At 44.1% G+C, this 12,521-nt stretch overlaps 1 protein-coding gene across 1 annotated transcript in view; it reads right to left on the bottom strand.

The window, feature by feature from the left end:
- The window catches only part of ACSL3 (acyl-CoA synthetase long chain family member 3), a 94,517-nt gene extending 83,015 nt beyond the window's left edge, over positions 1–11,502 (bottom strand). The window contains exon 1 of the mRNA XM_019667818.1: positions 11,229–11,502. The gene's annotated coding sequence lies outside the window, so the exon portion shown is untranslated. The remainder of the gene's footprint in view (positions 1–11,228) is intronic.
- Between the last annotated feature and the right edge of the window lie 1,019 nt (positions 11,503–12,521).

Genomic DNA, 12,521 nt, shown 5'->3' on the forward strand with positions numbered 1-12,521 from the left:
TTTTTTTTAAACATTCACCATACTGTTTGATCACATCTCATATATATGTATCCCTTTGATAAGTTTTAAAGACAACTTTTTTAAAGCCAGACTTGATCTAAGTTTTTTGATCGTCTATTTTACAAGAGCTAGCTAGATCTCACAGGTTAAGAGTTCGGTCTCACAAGGCTGTTCCCCACTTGCCAGTCAGAAATCCCCTGTGGGCTATAAACCGGGGATTCCCACAATCCCTTCCTCAGGTTCAGTCATTTGCTGGAATGGCTCATAGAACTCAGGAACACTACAAAGGACGTAACTCGGGTACCATCAAATGGAAGGGATGCACAGGACAAGGGATGGGGGAAGAGGGGACGCAGCCAAGCTTCCAAACCCTCTCCAGGTGCACCGCTCCCACACCTGGACATGTTCACCAGCCTTACTGAATCTCACTATTCAAGAGATTTTATAGCGCTCCATCTCTGCCCCCCTCATTCCTTACAGGAGGTGGCGGGGTGGGACTGAAAGTTCAAATCCTCTCATCTCTTGCTCTTTCAGGTGACCAGCCCCATCCTGAGGTTAACCTGGGACCCCGCCCTAAATCACTTCATTAGCATCAACTCAGGCGATCAAAAGGAGCTCTGTGAATAACAAAAAAATTCCTATCACTCAGGGTTTTAGGAGCTGGGTTCCAAAAATGGAGACAGAAACCAAATATATTTTTTTATCAAACCAAAGGACTCTATTATTATCAATCTCTCTATTTTAATAGATTAAGTGGGAAGGAAAGGTACGATGTGATCATGTCAGTATATGTTTTTAAAAAGTATTTAAAGGAAGTAAATATCAATTATTAACTTTAAAAGGAACCTCTTATTCAGAAACAAAAGAAAACTCCTTTAACTTAATAAAAGTATATATGTTTATCAGAAGCCAATAGCAAACATCATATTCAAAGGTAATGTCCATTAAAATCAGGAACAAGACAAAGAAGCCGGCTGTGACCTAATTACTATTCACTGTTTAAGAAAACTCCAGCCCTATAACCACTGGCCACATGTAGCTACTGAACACTTGCAAAGTGTGCTTGTCCAAATTGAGATGTGCTCTAAATGTAAAATATACATGGAATTGCAAAGACACAGTATGGAAAAAAATAACATAAAACATCTCATTAGTAGGTTTTATATTGATTATACGTTGAAATGATAATGTTACTGCAGCAGAAAGAACAGGGCCAAGGGCAGAGGGCTGGTGGAAGGGAAGGAGGAAGTGCAGGGAAAACAAAATAGGGAGATAAGATTCCTTAAGAAAAAGTACAGCAACCAGACCGGCCAGAACCAGATTTTGGTGGCCGAGAGCAGAGCCTGGACGCCATCTTGTCCCTCAAGGTGAACTTCAGCTAATTACAATGGATTCTAATGCTGTTAAGTGTTGCGGTTAGGAAAAATCTCCACCCCCTATGTCGCCATGACAGTTCTGACAAGACCAAGTAAGGAAAAAATCCTTCCCCACAAAGGGAAGGCTTCCGCCTAGGAATGCCTATAATGCCACCCCTAAGTCTTGAATATTTTGCACCCTCGTTTCAGAATAAATTCCTAAGCCTGTCTGTTCTTGGGGCAGTTGCTCTTCTCCAGACCTGCCCGCTCTCCCTTCTTGAGTGCACTGTCCTTCTGTGATAAATGCACCACTTGTTTGGCTCATTCAGTGCACCCTGAATTCTTTCCCAAGACGAAACCAAGAACCCGTTTTCCAGCAACAATATTCTGGATGTATTAAGTAAAATAGATTAAATTTACCTGTTTTTTTGTTTGTTTTACTTTACTGAATAGGCTCTTAAACTAAAATTTTAACTTCCACGGCTGAAAGTCTTTTCAAAACGGAGGGTTTACCAGGCCATTGCCAGCAAGAAAAAACAACAAGTCCTGGGGCGAGAAGTCTAGGCCACCAGCAACCTGGCTCGGTGAACAAGGCGAGCATGTCTGCCATCCCGGAGCTGGCAGCATTTTTAACCATCAAGTAGAGGATAGGAAGATGTAGGCCCTTCTGAAAGAATTTACAGTAGCTTTAGACAGGGGATGGGAGAAGGTGAGTGGGGCCAGTTCTGGGATGGGTGCCGCAGGGTCCACGAGAAAGGACGGGCTCCATTGGGTTAGCTGCAGGCAGCAGTCCTAGCAGCTCATGAGTAAACAAGAAGCGAGGCCCCAGTGGTTCCATGGAGCCAGGCTACCTGGGCTGTTCTCCCTTTTAGACGATCGTGCAAATAGCCACCTGGAAGTTAACCCAAAATTCCAACACGCACTCAGGAGTGTGAACGTCTCTTGTGAGTTTTGCCTTGGAGTTGTTAAGTGAGTAACCCCTCGCATTTCTTCCCACCCTCTGGCTTGCTGTAATTTAATTTAGTACATCTCAGAATTTACTTCTTGTCGTTGCCTATAAGAAATTTAAAATCACATATATTTATAAATTACAAATTATATGTGTGGCTCACTGTATTTCTTCTGGACAGCACTGCAGTCTAGCCAATGCAATGATGACAAAAGAAATGAGTGGCATGAATACTGGAAAAGGAGACACAAAATCACTAATGTCTGCAGATAATTGGCTGTCTGACAAGAAAATCATCTGAAAACTATGCAACCAGAGGGAGAATTCACTAAGGTATCTGGATATTAGGTAATTAAAAATTGATAGTTTTCCTATAGCCAGTAATAGCCAGTTAGAAAACACAAAGGGAAAAAGATCTTAGTCACAGTAGTGAAAGCAACGTTAAAATACTTAATGTACATAACACCTTATTTAAACATACATATGTATTTATGTATAAAATGCTACTGACACACTAAAAGACCTGTATCTATGGAAAGACAGGCTAGTTCCTGGGTAGAAAGAATAAATATAATTCCACCAAAATCAACCAAACCAAGTGCAATCCCAATCAAAATCCTACTAGGACTTGGTTACTAGTTTGTTTAGTATGATTATTTGATATATTAATTCCAAAGTCTATCTAGAAGTATTTGAGATTAGCTAATAAAATTTGAAAACAAGAATAGTGCATACTTGCTCTATTAAATGTCAAAACTAACACTAATTGCTCTGGTACAGAATTTAAATCAGAAAGTCATGGAGCTTTTATATTTGACGACGGTGGCATTTCAGATCAGTGGGTAAAAGATTGGTTATTCAATCAATTAAGCAGCACCCAAGAAAAATCTGAAGCGAGCCAGTGGCTGAATTTCAGTACTGAATTTAAGAAGATGAGGAGATCCCTGAAGCAAACAACCAGCCTAGCAATACCTCTCTTCCACAGCTCCACGTCCCAAAAATGATTTGTTCCCAAGTCTTTCTTCTGATTATAAAACCATCTCCAGTGCTATCACAGTGGCCTACACAGTCCAAATTGCCTGGCCGACGACTCTGTGGGGGAGAGAAGCGCTGATTTTGTCTGAACTCAGCGACGTCACTTCGCTCCCACCTCTACTCCAGCAGACTAGGGCAAACATGGGCGGGCATCCACAGGGATCCAACAGCCTCTGATCTGAGGCCTGTATCAGAAATACGGACACGCTGGTCCAATAATATCCTCTCTGGAACCCAGAGATGCAACTGAATTAAAAGAACTGGAGAAAAATAAAAGCAGCTTAAAGGACTGCCAAAGTCAACTCAACCCTGGAGATTCAGCTGAAGCGTCTATGTGAAATCCTCTGGTCCTACAGACAGAGCTCAATTAACCCTCTGTGCTCTGCTTCCTCCCTCCACTCCGGCCTCTCACACTCCGGCCTCTCACACCGGCATGAAAGGCGCAGGAGGAGGAATCACAAGCAGTTCGGGAAAGTGGAACACAGGAAGTGAAAGGGTAGTTAGAAATGAAAATGGGATATGGAAACATGTTGCAGATAGGATGAGGTAGGTTTTTGGGCAAGGAATTTGTTTCTGCAGAATGACTACTTGGGTCAACATAGAAAACAAACCAGAAAGGATTCCAGGTATGTAGTTATGACAAGAGCCCAAGGGTTCAGAGTTTATGGCAGTAGATACACAAGCAGAAGGACCAACTGTAAAAACGTTTCTGAGGTAAAACCAACAGGAAATGGGGGAATGTGAATATTAATCTCTGAAGATTAGTGTTAACATTTCCAGAATACTGGGAGACTTGTGATGGATATGAGCAATACAGGACAAAGAGCCGACACATATGAGAGTGCATGAGTGCAGATTTTCAGGATATTGCCAGAAATACAGGACTGGGCTCTAGACAGAGCTGAAGATGTTGATTTTAGAGTCAACGCTGACTACCCATCTTACAGTCAAATCATGGAACCCTTCAAAAATAACAAGAAGGGTGTGAACTGCATGGGGATTTTTTTCAATAAATACATAGAGTATTGTAAATGTATTTTCTCATCCTTATGATTTTCTTAATACCATTTTTTTTCTCTAGTTCACTTCATTATAAAAATACAGTGTATAATACATATAACATACAAAAATATGTGCTAATCGATTGTTTATGTTATCAGTAAGGCTTCAAGCCAATGGTAGGCTATTAGTAGTTAAGTTTTGGGGGAATCAAAAGTTATATTTGATGGAATCAAAAGGGGATTTTGGGGGCTGGCCGAGTGGCTCAGTTGGTTAAGAGCTTGCTCTAGAGTTTGAGCTCTGAGCAACAGCGGTTCGAGTCCCAGCCCGAGCTGAGCTGCTGCTGAGCTGCCAAAAGGTGGCAGGATGGCTCAGCTAAAAAAAAAAAAGTGGATTTTTGACTGTGCAGGGGGGTCAGCACCCCTAACCCTCCTACCCTATACACATATTCAAGAATTGACTGTATATTCACTTATAAGACATAAGGATAAGGACAGACATTGTAAAAGCCAGCTAGAAAGCTAAAGAAGCCAAAAGCAGTGTCCTAGAGGCCAAAGACAGGTATCAGGCTCAATGAGGACATTGTCAGGAGTGTCAGAGGCTACAGAGACAGTGACAAGTCGTTATGATACTAAATGACAAGCAGTTGGCCTGGACTGAGGCAATCCATCCCACTTCCTTGCCTTCTTGATCACATCATATTTAAATTATATCTATACATATTACTCAAGCAGCTAGCTACTCAAATGTGTATCTTATCAACAGTAAGTCCACTTAGACAACTCCTGAGCTCCCACTAGTAAGTGTATACTGGCTGTTTTGATGTCAAGTTGTCGGCCTTCCAAAAAATTTTCTGGTTTTATGCTCAAACCTCAGCTCAATTTTAACAATCAGTTACTGAGTATCTCATGTCCGTGTGCTACATGGCAGAGATGCAAAGATTGATTCCTTCAACAAGGGAGCATCTTCTATATGCGGGGCACTGGTGTACATCTGTGAATGAAACACAAATATCCCTGTCTTCACAGGGCTTTCTCTGCAGTGGAGGGATACATTAAACACAACTATTCTCCCTAAAGGAACCCAAGAGAAACACGCTTTAGACTTACCTAAAAAAAGATAGCAAATATATTTATTATTTCATAAAGCAATTTGAAATTACCAACAAAAGAACACAACTCTGCAATTAATCACCTATGCGTAACATGCCTGTGCTCTGGCATCATGCAATTTAAACAAGATTAACTTATACATACATACAGTCGGCTCTCAGTTATCTGTAAGCTATCCACGCACCAAGAGCAATTCCCTAGTACTGACTCACATTTCTGGGTGATGTCCTATCCAGATTTCTACCATGCAATCTTCTAACACATGATATAGTGTAAAAATATACAATTTACAACTTTCACAAAGTAATCATTTAAATCACTACACATGACAGTTTCACTACATCCACCATTTTTCAAATGAACTTGCAGGGACATGTTCCCTGAATCCAAAGTCCTTCATTTCCCAGAGCCACCTAACCCAAGCTCTTCAACTCCATTTCAAACTCGGTTCATCTCTAAAGCTGCCCCCAAACTAATAAGTCTCCAACTCCAAGCATGTGCCTCACTTTTATCTACTAGCTCACCGTCTCAGAACTTTAAGGGTCACAACGAGCCCCTTTTGGAAAAAACTGTTGGCATCCCAAACATGTGTACCTTTAACATTGCGTATATGTACTATATTGTTCCAACATACTGTGAATGCTAAAAATCGTGCATAAAATATAGAAACTTTTAAAAACAAGAAATAAAATTTCTAACCTTTTCTTCCAGCACCCAGAGATGGGTGGCATACACATGTACTCTTCAAGACAAACATCATGCTCATCTTCAGAAACTGAAGCTCAGAGGTTAGGTAATTTGCTCTGGTCACAAAACTAGGGTGAGGTAGAACCAGATTTGGGGATTCCAGCAACAGCAGGGTCACAAAACTAAGCCCTTCATCACTCCTCTAGACCACATTAATCTCCATCTTCATCCCTGGGGTCCCACAAGCTCCCTCTCTGACCTCACACCTCGCTCCCCACCAGCCACTGCAGCCCATAACCCCTCCCACTTCAAGATGCTGTTGGAGAGAACAAGTAGTCTTTTTATGCCTTAGTAAGTGATATACAAACTAAACATTTTTAACTTCTAAGACGAGTGCTATGCTGTCTAAATAGGCATCAGCCTTGTACAAGTCAGGTTGAGTTCAGAGTAAAGGAATACAAATTCTTAGACTCTAACTCATGAGCAATATGGAAAGTTACAAAAGGAAAATGATTTAGGGAAATATCAACTGTAAATATGTAAAAAATAATGACTCCATGTATTATAGTTCATGTGGTATAGTTTCAATTAATATCAAGTCTGTTTACCTTAAAATTATGGAAAATACAGTTCTAAGATCAATTCATTCTGGTTCATTCTGGTATTCCATGGAACTAAATTAACTCCTTGCTTCATCTTAGAAAGAACTCCACTACCCTACCCTTCCCCCAAACAGGAGGTATCAAGTCCAGAGATCAACAGTCTCCAAAGGGAAGAGAAGGGTTTCTGGCTGTTTTTAGTCTTACAGCAAAAGAGCCAACGTCAAGGTCCAGAATGAGGATGACTGCAACCCCAAAAAAAGCAAACTAAGTAAAAATAAGAAATTTTTGTGGTTGAAGTAGGAACTGTCAATAATTTTGGCCAAAATGACACTGAATATCTGAAAACCCAGAAACATCGATGCAGAGAAATGAACTGTTATATACCTCCAAAATCAATTCAGAACTAAAATAATACCAAAAAGGTTAGGACTATCTATGCAGCAGTGTAGTCAGTATCTATAAAACCCATGCAAGCATCCCAGTGAATTCCAAGTAGTAAACACATGAAAGAACACACAGGGGGGAATGCACAAACCTAACATAGTTTCAAAGCAACCTAAGAAATATGGCATAGATAACAAAAAGTCTGAGCCAAGTAAAATGGAAAGGTGGAAAGGGAGGTAAAAGAAAAAGAACACTGATGGAGACACAGATCATACCTTTGTTAAGCAAGAAAGGATTACAGACAAGGAAACTAAGTGCCACAAAGGCTAAATGGAGGGACAATGCCACACTGCCAGGCTGTGGTGTGCTGTGCCACGCTGACAGTCACAGCAACAGGATTAGAAACATGGGCCAGACCCCAAACGTCCTTCTTGTAACAACTCAGAGCCCACACAGTTCTCTTCATTGCTGGCTGCTCAATCTCCCTCCCTTCCTGTTCCTAGGACCTTCCATTCATTCAACGATTACTTCCTGAGTTGAAGGAATCAATCAATACATGAGTTTATGCCAAGTCTTAATTGTATTTGTCCTCCAAGTCTTTGTTTTTTGCTTCCCCCAGGATGTGATTTATCCTTACAGCTGCCTTAGTCTCCCAAAACAGTTGATGCCTCAATTTATCTGTCAATTCTGCTCTTCCCCATTTGAATACCTTCCTCAAACTCAACTCTTCCCTCAAATCCATCTTACGTCTCACTTTGCTCCGCTGATCTTTTCCTGGCCAAGCATGGCCTCTCTGTCCTCTGAATTGTTCACTTCACACTAACTACATCTGGTGTGGACCTTCATACAGCCTGAATACTTTAGTCCTTAAGTAATTAATATTTCCTGGTCCCCTTTCAATGATGTATGCTTTTATTTAGACAATGGTTCGCTCACACATGAGATTCAAGAATACCTTCTTACTGCTTACCCAAAAAATTACTTCTGAAGGTCAGAGAAAAACAAACAAAACAAGGCACGAGGAAACTTGGAGGTGATGAATATGTGTATTATCTTGATTGTGGTGATGATTACACAGGTCTATGCATGTCCAAACTCATCAAATTGTATACATTAAATATGTGCCAAATTTTGTCTATCAACTGAAGGACAAAGGAGAGGGGAAGAAGAAAGGCAAAAGAGAGAAGAAATTCTTCTGTAGTGAAATGTTCTAAAAAGACTATGTCATAAGTGAGCTAAAATTGGGCTGATTTTTATAGGAATTTAACAGTTCTTGGCAATTTTTTGGAAATTGCTCAGGGCTCAGTGATAAGGTACTGATTCCTATCAGGTCAGCTGCAAACCTATCTTCTGTTACTGCAGAAGTGTCCCTCCTTCCAGCTTGTGCTTTGGACCCCAACCCCTCCCATCCTCTCAGGAACTTTGCACACTTTTCTCACCTGTATTCAACACTTTTCTCACCTGTATTCAACACTTTTCTCACCTGTATTCAACACTTTTCTCACCTGTATTCAACACTTTTCTCACCTGTATTCAACCATTCCCTCTCAACACATACCTTTCCATCTGCATTTGAACATTTGAACGTGCTGAAACCAAAACTCTTGGAAGCAGTTTTCCTATGCTTGCCGTCTCCATTTTTCCTTCACTTCAGCTCACTCCTGCTCCCACCCCACCCCTACCGCCACATCAACATCTCCTGCGAAGGTCACCCAAGACCCCTGAGTCACTAAATCCAATGGATGGTACCCAATATTCCTCTCATAGGAGCATTCCACAGTAATGGCCACTTCCCCCCCGTGGCTGCAAGGACACCTGCTTCTGGCTGTCCCCTCACTGCCCTGGCCACTCCTCCCATCTCCTTTGCAAGTTCAGCCTCCTGTCTCCCCTGCTCCATCCCAGGCTTCCTCCTCCTGTTTCTACTCTAGTCTCTCCATAAGCAATCTCACCCACGCCCACGGTTTCAGCCATCACCTCTACATACAGAGATCCAAAATGGTAAACCAGTAATCAGTCAACATCTCCTCCCACCGCATCTACTACTAATCACCATGTCTGGCAATTTTACCTCTAAATCTCCATTTTTCTCCTCATGATGTAAGGTTCTTATGAGGATCAAATGGGCTAATGTGATAGTACTTTGAAAAGAGGGGGGGAAACACTTAAATCTGAGTATTGGTATTCATTAAACTGAAATCTTCAAAGCAAGAAATTTCTCAAGTTCATCTTTTTATTTATTCCACATGCAGGTGGCCTTCAGTGAATGTACTGCAATGAATTCCTTTTATCGGCTTCAGACATGTTCAACTGAAATGTTCACCTATTCGACAGCATATATTTCCCAAATCATGTCATCATTTTAATCCCCTAAAAGGTGAGAGGTGAGAATCTTAAATTAAATGACTCTGTAAAGTGTAAACAGCACTGGATACTATTGATAATTACAAGGCTGCTTATCTAACGGTAGAAAAACCTGTCACCTTTTTTGGCCTGGCTTTCCAGAAAACACCGAAATCCCACCCACCCTCAAGTTCAAATCTCACATAAAGATTCTTGCTTCCCAACGGTTCATTTTGAGAGGGGGAAATTTAAGCATTACAGGAATATTTAAGCCCTACACCCAACAACACTGCCATTCTACAGAACCAACCCTTTTGTAGGAGAGAGAAACCAGGAAAAGTCTGAAGAGAAAATGCCAGAGTGACCACAGCGGCCTTACTCATCTCTAAGGGTGAGAAGTGCACGGGAAGATGCCAGAAAATAGAAGAATAAAGTTTGTGCAACAGACTCCCATGTCACACCTCTTCCCAGTAATAACCTAACACGCTTTCAGGAGCAACTCGGCAGCACCCTTCAACTCTCGGAGCTAAACCGGGGAAAACAAAGACCGGGTCATAATGATCATGAAAGATGGTATCATCAAACCACAGTTCTCCTGGCCACCCAAACAAAAATCCACTGTGGCAACTATTCAGCCAGCCACCAAGGAGAGGCAGCATAATACAGTGGTTAGAGGTGAGAGCTCTGGGTTTTTAAACAGGCGGCTGATTCCAGGTCTCTCCTGAGATTTCCTGCGAGACTGCACTTTCTCGGGCTGTAAAATGGGAACAACCCCCACCCTAGAGGGCTGTTAACAGCGCGAAGACACCATGTCTAAAGCTCTTAGGACAGTGCCTGGCATGTATTAAAGGCTCAATAAATGTCAGCTATTTGTCCTTCAGCTGCAATCACTTTCACAAGGCCTATTCCCTCTCTAGCTTCCTTATAATTTTAAAGACGTTGTTCTACCTTTTCTACTTTTGAGGGCCGTATCGTCAGTAGCTGAGAGCACGTGTGCTAAAACCAGACTGGGCAAACCAGTTCCATGTGTCTGTGCCTCAGGTTCCTCTTCTATGAAACGGGTCTGATAATACCTACCCCACAGGATTGCTGGTAGCGAGCGCGCCCTCGGTGCTACACAATCTAGGACTGCTTCAAGATTCAAACGCACCTGGGGAAAAGTAAACCTTCAACTCTCACCCCCCGCCCCCCCCAAAATCCAGTCGGGCTTAATCACCGTCGCACCACCACAGGTCGTGGCGACCCTCTCACCCACCCGCCCCATCTCTTCTCACACTCCGCATCAAGACACGCCCGCCCGGCCCTCCCGCACGGTTTTCCGAAATCGCAGGGCTCAGGGTCCTCCCAGGGACCGAGTCAGAGCCGATCTCATCCAAGTTGCCAGGCCACCACCCCGCCCCCAAAGCGCCGGGAGACCCCGTGCATCCTTCCTCCCCCGGACAGCGCGGCGTCTCCGGCTGCGGTTCCCCCCAGCTCACGTGGGCCATTCGACCGAGGCCCCACGTCACCCGCTTCCCGGACCCCACCACGGCGCCTCCCACTCTACCTGGCAGCTTCTCCCCACGCCGCGGGCCGGCCCGAAACGCCGCAGCCGCCTGCGCACACATGGAGCCGGGCTCGGCGGCCACGTCGGGACCCGAGGTTCCCAGGACCGCCGCATCCCTCTCCCCAGGCCGGGGCCAACCTCGGGCCCAGGCTGGCAGCACGCGGAGGCCGCGCCGCCAACCGGTCCCCGCCGTTCCCACAAACGGGCGCTGCAACTCACCGCGACGCCGGGGCTCCGGTTCCTGCGGCCTCGGGCCCACGCAGGCCTGGCTGCACCCCAGAGCATTCACGACCCGCGCCGCTTCCTGAAGACTCTGGCGCAGCCGCCGCGGCCGCACTGCGAGGGGGCAACCGCCTGCTGCCCTGTCCGCCGCTGCCGCCGCCGCCTCGTCCCAGCCCCGGACGCGGCGACAACTGCAGCGCAGCTCCCCGGCGCCGGCAGACCAGCGTCTGTTGAGCCGAACCGCCCGGGACTCGCTCCCCCAGCCGGCGCTCGTTGCATATGCAGAGAGGACGCCGCCCATTGGCCCGCGGGCGGTGGCGCGTGCGGGGCTAGGCCTATCGAATTCCAGCCGGGGAGCACGGCGCAGGCGGCCCGGCCCGGCTGAGCGGGGTTACTATGGGTCATTCGGCGGAGCCGCGGCGTAGGGGACTTAGCCGCAGCCGGCGCGGGGCGGGGACGGGATCTGCCGCGAGGGACAGGTCCGCGGCCGCAGGAGAACGGGAGCTCTCGGGCTTTGCGGCAGCTACGTGGGCGTAGGAGCCAGGTCCAGCAGGGTCTGCAGAAGGGCCGTCCCTTCTGGGGAAACAGACCACCACCACCCCCAAAAAAGAACTGCAAACACACTGTGCTTTGTGTAATGCATAAATTTTGATCTAGATCATGAAATAATACGCATATGTTCATTCTTAACTACATTCTTTATTCCGTTCTTGCACAGAAATCATTGTCAAAATGATTTTTGGAAATTCCGGGAGAGAGAGGGGCTCAAAAATCCAAAGCATGTTCCTTTATTATTTCTCTTGTTTTGGCTTCACCCGACCCAGCAAATAACCCATCTTCCCTAAATGCACTCACTATTTATGCAAGATTGATACTTGTTTTCAAAAGATAAGGTTTACTCCAAATTATTGTTTTGGAACGTTCTTATAAATCTAAAACTGTTTATTTTAAAGAGCTTGCCATTGGATCTCATTTTAGACACTATGGAAAGGAAAAAAAGACATCGAGGACGGGTAGACAGCCTTCCCCACAAGCATAAAAACAGAAACCAAAACACGAATGACTAAAACGACAATTATAGTGCACTATAAGAAAAAAGACCTTCATTATCGTAGTAGTAGTAGGATTGGGCTTTTTAAAAAAAAATTCAACATATTATTTATATTGATATAACATTATCAATGTTATAACATTAAATCAGATTTGATACCACAGGAAATAAATCTGGAGGGTTTTGGTTTTGGTTTTAAGTAGTGAAGGGGCTAGAAATAGTAGTTATTTGAATAGTAA

This window comes from Hipposideros armiger, unplaced genomic scaffold (genome assembly GCF_001890085.2).
Source record: "Hipposideros armiger isolate ML-2016 unplaced genomic scaffold, ASM189008v1 scaffold_507, whole genome shotgun sequence".
NCBI lineage: Eukaryota > Metazoa > Chordata > Mammalia > Chiroptera > Hipposideridae > Hipposideros > Hipposideros armiger.